The sequence below is a fragment of the Argopecten irradians genome, chromosome 14 (assembly GCF_041381155.1).
Source record: "Argopecten irradians isolate NY chromosome 14, Ai_NY, whole genome shotgun sequence".
Lineage (NCBI taxonomy): Eukaryota > Metazoa > Mollusca > Bivalvia > Pectinida > Pectinidae > Argopecten > Argopecten irradians.
The window spans coordinates 20,042,584-20,054,160 of record NC_091147.1 but is presented as its reverse complement, the minus strand read 5'-3'; the positions used below and the strand labels follow the sequence as shown (position 1 = coordinate 20,054,160).

General features: G+C 35.2%; 1 long non-coding RNA gene and 1 pseudogene across 1 annotated transcript; one reads left to right on the top strand and one right to left on the bottom strand.

The window, feature by feature from the left end:
• The first annotated feature begins 4,205 nt into the window (after nt 1-4,205).
• On the top strand, nt 4,206-9,750 carry LOC138308041 (uncharacterized; annotated as a pseudogene).
• Nucleotides 9,751-9,895: 145 nt separating this feature from the next.
• LOC138308043 (uncharacterized) lies at nt 9,896-11,006 on the bottom strand. Its single transcript, XR_011206081.1, has 2 exons — nt 10,576-11,006; nt 9,896-10,251 (listed from the first exon to the last, which is right to left on the bottom strand). It is a non-coding gene; the product is annotated as an uncharacterized lncRNA (long non-coding RNA).
• Between the last annotated feature and the right edge of the window lie 571 nt (nt 11,007-11,577).

The window sequence follows — 11,577 nt, the reverse complement described above, 5'->3', positions numbered from 1 at the left end:
TTGGGTTTCTTTTTTGAGGAATATTTTTTGACTGTCTCTCCCCCCCTTGCTCATATTTTATGCTTGAATCATAATTGGTGGTTTTAATTATGTGTTGCTATTTTTGATATAATTTGCTGCTACACTGTTAGTGGCAGTGCGATATTCGATATATGTCATACGCATTATTCTAGAATTATTGATTTTATGAATTTGTGTATTGATTTACGATTGCCTGCTAGAAAATTATTTCCTCTTAGCGAATATTGGACTTGTGGTCCAACATGGCACAAAAACGTAATTAACAGATGTTCGATGTTGATGCTAATATTGTTGAAATTTTATGGTTTATTAGTTGAATTGTAGGGCTGTGTATCGCGAGGTATGTGGCTAAAAAAAGATTTATCATACGTAATATTGCGATACAGGGCTTACAATATGATACGTAATTGCGATATATATGGGAAAACCGATGATGTATCAGATAGCCAGATGCTCCATTTGCTTAAGATCTGTGTGTATCCCAGGTGTGAACATGCGAAAACGAACTGTAGTTTTCCAGCTTGCCGACATTCATTTGGCAGACTGTTCCACACCTAACTGACAACTGATATTGCATCTTAACCAGTGATTTTTCTGGGTATTTTGGAAAACAACATTTTACCTCTAATTTGGGAATTTATCATGGAAAGATTTTGTAAAAGTTTTTGGATTAAAAAAACTTTAAGTTGTAGCTTACATAATTTGATTGCCAATTTGGTGTTTTTAGTCACTCTGCAGTGCAGGAATGAGCATCGTTTTATCTGGTCAAGGTGCTATATATCTAGTTTTATGCTGTAAATAAATGTGCCAAGCCTTCAACACTTGAAGTGAACAAGACGGCCTGCTTGAAGCAAAAGTACTGCGACAAGCACCAAAGAGACCCGAACATAATGTGGTGGTTTATTAATGTGATATTCTAACATAGGCACCAGGAGCCAGTTTCCATATATATATGTATTTTTTTTTGGAGTTGGAATTTTGCATTGCAGTAAGATTGGGGGGAAAGAGATTTTTTTATCAAATATTGTGTGTGTGTGTGTGTGGGGGGGGGATTTGAGATTTTTTGCTGATTTTGTTTACATAGGCTGAAAAATCACTGTTCTGCGAGGAATTATTTATATTGGCATGAAATAATTCCCTAAAAACTTCAATAAAACCAACAAGTAACATTTATAAGCCACATGAGCTTACTTTCACCTCCTTGTGGTGAATCACCTTGTTTCTGTTATAAATATAAACCTCATTTGGCAGACATTGATCAAGGAAGACAAACACAACTTAGCTTCATCAAGTATCGTGATACAATTCAGTTATAAAGCAATGTATCAATGCATTATCCTGCGATACAATGCAATTGATGCACAGTGAACAAATCCTTAACACAGTACTGGACAAGCACCATTTGACCTTCATATATATATTTGACATCGGATAGAGCCAGTTTCCATAATCTTTTTTTTTGAAGTTGGAATTTGCATTGCAGTAACTTGAAATATTGTTTTTAACCCTTCAGATTAGTGTGGGGGGGGGGATGAGATCATTTGCTGATTTTTTTTACTCCTGAAAAAACTGTTCTGCTTAAATTGGCATCGAGAGTAAAAAACTTGATAAAACCACTGTAACATTATAACCCACTGAGCTTACTTTCACCCTCATCTGACTGAATCACCCATTTCAGCTAAATAAACATGATTGGCAGACATTTTCAAGGACAAACAACACAACTTACTCAAGTATCGTGATCAGTTATAAACAATGTATCATTATCCTGCGATACAATGCATTGATGCATCAGTAAATCCTTACACCAGGGCACCCATTTGACCTTTATATATCTTTGACTCTCGAGATAGAGATTTAACTCTTGGGTTTGAAGGGATTTGCCTACTTGACATATGTTTCAACCCTTCAGATTAATTTCTGAGAAATGTTTTTTGACTCCTGAAATTGCTTAAAGTCGAGAGTCAACTGGATGCCCTGTACACCACTAGTTTTTAGGTCATCTGACTCAAAGGCATGGCAGCTACAACAGCCATTTTGTAAAGTGATTGCAATCATTTTACACAACTTCTCAAGTTCCACCACCATCGAGATTCAGCCAAATGGTTATTTATAATATTTAAAAAGGTTCTACATGGAGTCATGATTTTTCTAGTACCACTACTTTATATACATGAATTTATGTGCTAAACAGGTATGATGTAGGTAGTCAGATGACCATTACTAGTAAGGCCCTTCGGCCTTTTGTTAATTTCTTCATAAAAAAGGAACAATGACATCTTTTCATGTTCTTATGGAAATCATATGCCTGGATTTACCATCAAAACATTTAACATATGATTTGTGGTAATTTGTTCTAGTTAGACAAATTGGCAAAATAAATCATGTTGTATTAGCAGGCCAGTATACAATTATGAAATATTGGTGTATATATGAGTATATCTGTGATGTATATTTAAAATTGGTAATGAAATAGTAATGTCAGCAGAAAAATGTTTTATAATTGAAAGCTACACATTTGACACTTGTGAATTTTCCAAATTTTTTTTGCATAACATTTATGAGTAGATGCGACTCCATTTTGGGAATCTCTGTACGCTATATTTAGATGTTTTAAATTTACACTATTGAGAAGTATTCATAAAAAGTACACCTATTTTGATTGTCCAAATTCACCACAGGACAGACAATTTGCAGCTGATGGTACATATGTAGTTTTATTTGATTATATAAACAAGTGCTTATAAAACTGATCCATGAAAAAATATCTCGGGCTGCAAAATATTCCTTTAAACTTAAAACCCAACATTGACATAATATTCTATGCATTTTTTTTTGTTAGGGCTGCAACAATACCTGTCCATGGATCTGTAGTTATTAAGTAAATTTATAGATATTTAATGATTAATAGTATTGCAATTATTAGAGTTAACTTTCTTTTGAAAAAAGTTCTGACTACTAATGATGAACAATGATAAATTTTTGTATTCTTTGATAACTTTTAATCCTTTTGTCTTGTTCATAGGACAGATTTAAACCAGGTTTGCTTTGCTTCCTTGTTAGAACATCTAATGTCTGTAATAATTGAGTATTTTTTAACGTTTCTGTATTTCCATGTACAGAAAAAATACGCTTACCATGCCTTTTAATAACCTTTTCATTTTGGTCATGATTTATATTCAGTGATGAGTTAATTATTATAACTTGTCACTAAATTCATGTAATGCTAGAATATGTACATCATTTATTCTGCTTTTCATCTTCACAGGAACACTTAAGAGGAAACCAGAAACTCTTCAAATGTGGAGGAAAGATATACAATGGGCTGTTCATGATGCAGAACCTCCTCCCGAGGACCTCTTCAGTGTTACTGATACCTTAGACGTCGAAGGGCCATCGCCTGTTGAAGACGCGGAACCTCCTACCGAGGACCTCTTCAGTGATACTGATACCTTAGACGTCGAAGGGCCGTCAAGACCTCCCGAAGACCTGTTCATGATACCTTAGAGAACCTCTGTCCTGAGGACCTCTTCAGTGTTACTGATACCTTAGACGTCGAAGGGCCGTTCGACCTGTTCAATTGACTTAGCGCCGAAGTGCCGTCTCCTGTTCATGACGCGGGAACCTCCTCCCGAAGACCTCTTCAGTGTTACTGTTATTGATACCTCCCGAAGACCTCTTCAGTGTTACTGATACCTTCGACGTCGGCCATCACCTGTTGAAAGACGAGGACCTCTTCAGTGGAACCTTAGACGTCAGGGCCTTCGCCCTTGATGCAGAGGACCTCTTCAGTGTTACTGATACCTTAGACGTCGAAGGGCCGTCGCCTGTTCAAGACGCGGAACCCTCCTCCTGAGGACCTCTTCAGTGTTATTGATACCTTAGTCGCCGAAGGCCGTCTCCTGTTCATGACGAGGAACCTCCCACCGAGACCTCTTCAGTGTTATGATACCTTAGACGTTGAAGGGCCCATCGCCTGTTAAAGATGCAGAACCTCCCCCAAGACCTCTTCAGTGTTATGATACCTTAGACATCAAAAGGCCGTCGCCGAAGCGGAACCTCCTCCTGAGGACCTCTTCATGTTACTGATACCTTAGACGTCGAAGGGCCTCTCCCAGTAGAAGATTGATTACGTCCCAGATTCAGATATGGATGAACTGAGCGAAGATTTGATAGATCAGTGATGGCAATATGAACTTTGAAGATGGTGAATTAGGAAAGGATTTGATTCAAGACAATGACATGGACGCTATAGATAATGAATTGGAAGGAAATGATGATGACATGATCAGCGAAGGTGTTGAAGATGAGCCTGGCAAGTGTTCACACGAGTTCTTAAATGAAGAATTCATCATTAGAGATAAAGTTCATCCAGGAATTTATGTCCGAAAAACACTCAAATCATTTACTTCCCAGACAGGAAGGAAAAAGGCTACAGACAGAGTATATAATAATTATCACTGTTGCTTTGTGTGCAAAAAGCTGTCTACCAACATATTGAAGCATCTCCGTTGTCATAAAGATCATGATGACTGTATAGAGTTATTAAGGTTGAAAAAGGAAATAGAGAAAGGAAATTCAAAAGCTGAAGAAATTATTGCAAAAAAGGACCAGTTAAAAGCCAAACAGACATTGCTAAGAAATAAAGGGGATGACTTGCACAATATGACAGTGATAAAGATGAAGGAAGGAGAACTCATTATTGCTCGTAAACAGGGAAAGTTCTCAAGTGATGAGTATGGGCCTTGTCCTTTATGTTCTGAGTGGATCAAGAAGGAATCCTTGTCTTTCAAGCATCAAAAGACCTGCCCTGGAAGTATTAAAACAAAGAAAATGACCAAGGGTGAAGCTATATTAAGATCGGAATTTGCCATGGGAAAAATAAATGAGAAGGCATCCAAGGGACTAGTGAAGGAAGTGTATCCAATAATGACAAGGGACTGTTTGACCAATTCTGCAAAAGCTGATCCGTTAATAGTTGCACTGGGAAACACTTGGCTGAGAAGAAACTTGGGAAATAAAATCAAAAGAAAATACTACACCTCGTCACGAATGAGAGGATCAGCAAGATTATTACATCACTTACAAGATTTATCTGCAGAAAAACTAACTTTATCAGACTATTTGAAACCCAAATATTTTGATCTTGTATGTGAAGGTGCACTTCTGTGTGCTCACATGGAAAACGATGATGAAGAAGATTTGAAAAGCCCTTCCGCTGCTCTTAAAATTGGTTTTGACATAGGAAGAATGGCAAACATTAAACTTGGCTTAGCCTTACGCAGTAGCAATAAAGAAGAAAAGCAAGAAGCTGAGGAGTTCTCAAGTCTTATCAAACTGGAGTGGTCAACACGGGTTTCAAAGCTTGCACATTTAAAATTGCAGGATATGAAAGTGAATAAACCGGCTTCACCACTACCAATTCCGGAGGACCTGTCTGTTCTTGGTGGGCGTGTAGTGAATGAAATGAAGACAATGAAGTATGAAAAAGACATTGATACATACAGACGAGCAGTTATGCTGGTACAAACAAGACTACTGACTTACAACAAACGGAGGAGTGGCGAGCTTGAAGCCCTTAGGTAAATATTTTACATTTCCAGTAAACAATAACAATTACATCCTCTCAGTTTAATGCTCCAAATAGAAAAAGAGGGCCATATTGTATTCACATGTGATATATATGACAGGGAATTGGCAATTCTGAAAAAAGATGTCTCTGGTATAGTATCAAAAAACAATAGCAGTACTTATATAGAATAAGCCTTAAGATATATATGTATATATTTTGGTGATTTTATTAGCATTTTCCATACTACATGTGGCGCCCATCATGAAGTCCTTTAAATTTGTTGAAATATGTAGATCCTTTAAGTTTGTTGAAATATTGCGTATTTGTCAAGAATTTCTTTTGTTGAATGTCGGTGTTATTATGTGTCCTAGCAATCACTTGCCAGTTGAGGTACTTGTATTTGATGCATCTGCACATATTTTGCAGCTTACAAAATAAACAGAGGACTTCAATTGGGCTTGATGAGGCAGAGCAATAAAGGAAAACGAGATGCTGAGGAGTTCTCAAGAAATCTTATCAACTGGGTTGAAAGCCGGGTCATCAAAATCAGAGGAAAAGCACATTTACAGGAATCTTGTTTTATTGTTTAAAATTGAGTAAGATATGAAAGTGAAAATGAAACATGTTTATACATTAACAATACAACCATTCCGGATTCAAATCGACATTATATTGACTGTTATTTTTCTAAATGTGACTTCTACACAGTCTCTGGAGTGTGCATTCTTTAGGCAAGCCTCTTAACCCCTTAAATCCCAACTACGCATTTACGAATTCATGTCGGTGTTAGAAAAATCGCATATCTCCCATTTATTGAGCTATGGATACTGTTTACATCCTGTAAAACTACAGATAATAGCCGACAACTTTTGTTCTGAGAAAAAAAATCATTTGGATGGCTTTTTTCTCTTTCAAAGTTAAAAATCCAAGCCAATAATTCCGAGCATAAATTGTTTAACGTCGTGTGTCAACGGCGTATTAGCGGAGATCCGGTATTAGCATTTTCCATAACTACATGTGGCGTGCCATCATGAAGTCCTTTAAATTTGTTGAAATATGTAGATACCTTAAAGTTTGTTGAAATATTGCGTATTTGTCAAGAATTTCTTTTGTTGAATGTCGGTGTTATTATGTGTCCTAGCAATCACTTGCCAGTTGAGGTACTTGTATATATGCATCTGCACATATTTTGCAGCTTACAAAACTACAGAGGACGATCAATTGGGCTTGATGAGGCAGACTCTGCACTTCTGGGAGACGATATGTCAGTACTAGAAATGCATCTTGTTTGAAAGCCAAGAACTCATCAAAATCAGAGGAAAGGTAAGCACATTTACAGGATGTCTGGAAGTGTTTTATTGTTTAATCTTAATGGGAGTAAGTGTGTGTTTAGGTGACCTCAAGTTTTTCGTTCTGAAAATGAAGGACATGTTATACATTAACAATACATATTCATTCATGATATCGACATTATATTGACATTATTGTTCCTAAATGATGACTTCTACACAGTCTCTGGAGTAATGCATTCTTTAGGCACAGCCTCTTAAATGTCAATTATTCAATAAAGATATAATTTGAACTCCAACTAATCAATTGTGAACCTGAAATATTTCACTTGTGCTTTCTGTTCAGAATGGAAAAACTGTGCCAGTTTTGGTCCCAGATGATACGAAAGAAGCATTATCTTTCATTGCTGAAGACAATGTGAGACGGGCTGTTGGAATTAAAACATGGAACCCTTACTTGTTTGCAAACACAGGTTAGACTTTTTACTCAAATTAAAAGTTGGTTTATGGATTATGACCTTTAATAAGTTACTAAAATTTCTAATCTATATATATGCATGAATATGAATGAAAAATTTTTCATTAATGGCCAATTTGATATTGAAGAGTTGATTCAGTGTAGATATGTTTTATCACATAATTTCTCATTATTCCTTAAAGACAATCTGTGCAGAACATTCGTTGAAAGCACCAGAGAGAATAACAAGCGTATCGATGAGGAAGTACATTGCTACCCTCAGCCAAGTATGTATTCATAACCTATTTATTCATGTAAAATACTATTACACAAAGTTAGTAAAATGAATTGTAAAATTATATGCGTATGGGTAAGGAAGAGCCATTTATATATGCAATTAGCAGAATAACTAGAAAGGCAATGGTCCTCCCTACTGGGATTATTAACATAGATGATCTTAAGGAAATCATTGGTCATCATGAATACTTCTTAGTCACGTTCAGTAATCCAACTGACCAAACCTTTGAGGCCTGTATCCTAAAATAATCAAAGATTAGATATAAGCAACAGATTTACATTGTTCAGGTGATTGACATGAAGGACCATGAGCTGGAATGGCTGTGTACTCATCTTGGACACACAGCATCCATTCACAAGCTCCATTATAGAGCTACCAGTGGTTTTATTGAACGTGTCAACATTGGCAAATTGATGCTCCTTCAAGATCTAAATCTAGCTGGAAAATATGCTGGACAAAGATTACAGGACATAGATATCACAGGTATGTTAATTTGCAAATATCTGATAAAGAGGTGAAGTGAACATTTCAATAACAACAATTCTATTTCCCAATGTGATTTTTTCTACACTACATATTTGTAGTCATTGACATATTATCCATTTATTTCATGTGAGCATTAAGGTCCATTGAGGTCTTTGTGAAATAACTTATCCTGAAAAACCTTTGTTGTAAAACTTAACATAAATGTAAAGAGGGTAAATATACATGCATGGATAGAAGCTAAATATTTAGAACAAGTTTACAGTCTCTAAATTCACCCCTCAAGGTCAATTCATGAGTCATAAACTTGCATCTGTGCAGATGACAGTTCTTATTTGTAGTACTGTCTCCAAATTATTTCAGATGTAATAAATGCAAGACCAGACATAGCACTCCAACAACAAGATCAAGAAGGATCAAAATTTATGAAAGGTGATGATGATGATGATGATGATGATGATGATGTAGGGAAAGAGACTGTGGCGAAGAAAAAGGAACATATTCAACGACAAAGGTGGACAACAGAAGAAGAGAGAGAACTAGAAGAACTGTTTAAGGAAAACTTTAAACTTAAGAAAAATCCAGGGTTGAAAGACTGTACCAGTGCAATAGCAAAAAGTAGAAAGAAGAAAGGTCTTGTACAAAAGCGTTCATGGGAAACCATAAAAAAGAAAGTACTCAGAATGATGAAGAAAACGGATGATTAAATATATAAGGTTATGACAACACTGTTTGAGTGAACATTCAGTACCTCCTAGAATTGTTATCATGGAGGATATTGATAAAGTTTTTTTTTAACAAATCTTTTAGCACATCTCTTAAAGACATTTGGTACCATATAGACCTTCATTACATTACTTGAAATTGTATGTTGATGTTACATATTTCTTTGGCATTTAGTGCTGTATGAGCATGGCCTCCCTTTTTGATATTGATGATTTGTCTTTTGAAAATTTTATCTTGGTGGATACTTCATGATTTTTGGTCAACTGGAACAACCTAGCCAGTGGACATTTAATACATCATAAGCATTTTATTGTATCCTGTCAGACAGTTGAATTTCGTTAAATATTAATGTTTGTTACTACCATGTAATTCTTAATACCTATTTGTAATGGATTGGGAATTGATTTTTGGGAAATTTTGAATTGAATTGATACCACATGTTCTTGGACAACTGGTACCACCTAGCCATGGACATTGATACCACATAAGTATTGTTTGTATCAGATTAAGTACCGCATAAGCCACATTTTTGTGTAAAAGGTTAAGATTTGATTGAAATTGCAACCACATATTCTTAGACAATAAGTACCACCTAGGCAATGGACATTTTATACCACATAGATATTTTTTGTATGTTATAGATTGATAGTTGATTTTGGTGAAATGTTGAAGTTTGTTGGTTCAACATAAATCTTGGACAACCAACATAAATCTTGGACAAATAATAAATATTTGTAATGGATTGAGAACTGATTTTTGGGAGATTTTGAATTGAATTGATACCACATGTTCTTGGACAACTGGTACCACCTAGCCATGGACATTGATACCTCATAAGTATTGTTTGTATCTGATATAGAATGATTGTTGATTTTGGTGAAATGTTGAAGTTTGTTGGTTCAACATAAATCTTGGACAAATAATACATATTTGAAATGGATTGAGAAGTGATTTTTTGGAGATTTTGAATTGAATTGATACCACATGTTCTTGGACAACTGGTACCACCTAGCCATGGACATTGATACCACATAATTATTGTTTGTATCTGAAAATAGAATGATAGTTGATTTTGGTGAAAGGTTGAAGTTTGTTGGTACCACATAAATCTTGGACAAATAATACATATTTGAAATGGATTGAGAATTGATTTTTGGGAGATTTTGAATTGAATTGATACCACATGTTCTTGGACAACTGGTACCACCTAGCCATGGACATTGATACCACATAAGTATTGTTTGTATCTGATATAGAATGATAATTGATTTTGGTGAAATGTTGAAGTTTGTTGGTTCAACATAAATCTTGGACAAATAATACATATTTGAAATGGATTGAGAATTGATTTTTGGGAGATTTTGAATTGAATTGATACCACATGTTCTTGGACAACTGGTACCACCTAGCCATGGACATTGATACCACATAAGTATTGTTTGTTTGTATCTGATATAGAATGATAATTGATTTTGGTGAAATGTTGAAGTTTGTTGGTTCAACATAAATCTTGGACAAATAATACATATTTGAAATGGATTGAGAATTGATTTTTGGAGATTTTGAATTGAATTGATACCACATGTTCTTGGACAACTGGTACCACCTAGCCATGGACATGATACATAATGTTTGTACATATGAATGTACAATACTGAATTAAGTGAGAATTGATTTTTGGAGATTTTGAATTGAATTGATACCACATGTTCTTGGACAACTGTACCACCTAGCCATGGACATTGATACCACATAAGTATTGTTTGTATCTGATATAGGATGATAGTTGATTTTGGTAAAATATTGAAGATTGTTGATACCACATAATTCTTCTTTTACAAATGATACCATTTTTTTGTAATTGGTGGAGAATCGATTTTGTGAGATTTTGCATTGAATTGCCACCACATGTTCTTAGGCACCTGGTACCACCTAGGCGATGGACATTTAATACAACACGAGCATTTTTTGCATCGTTTAGATCCATTGTTGATCTTAGCATAATTGACATTTGTGGGTACCACATAATTCTTAGACAATTGATTTCTCTTTGCAATGGACTAAGAATTTCTTGTGAGATTTTGAATGAAAATGATACTGCATGGTCTTGGACAAACAAAACCACATACTCTTTGGAGATTAAGTACCGCATAAGCCACATTTTTGTGTAAAATGTTAAGAATTGATTTTTTGAGATTTGGTTGAAATTGCAACCACATATTCTTGGACAATAAGTACCACCTAGGCGATGGACATTTTATACCACATAAATATTTTTTGAATGTTATAGATTGATAGTTGATTTTGGTGAAATGTTGAAGTTTGTTTGTTCAACATAAACCTTGGGACAAATAATACATATTTGTAATGGATTGAGAATTGATTTTTGGGAGATTTTGAATTGAATTGATACCACATGTTCTTGGACAACTGGTACCACCTAGCCATGGACATTGATACCACATAAGTATTGTTTGTATCTGAAAATAGAATGACAGTTGATTTTGGTGAAATGTTGAAGTTTGTTGGTACCACATAATTCTTGGACAAATAATACATATTTGTAATGGATTGAGAAGTGATTTTTTGGAGATTTTGAATTGAATTGATACCACATAGGGATTGGATTTCGTTTTTATGTTAACCATGCTTGTATGGAGCAATTCCTCTAAGAATATATTCTATGGGGCGCGTTATTGGATTTCGTTTTTATGTTAACCATGCTTGTATG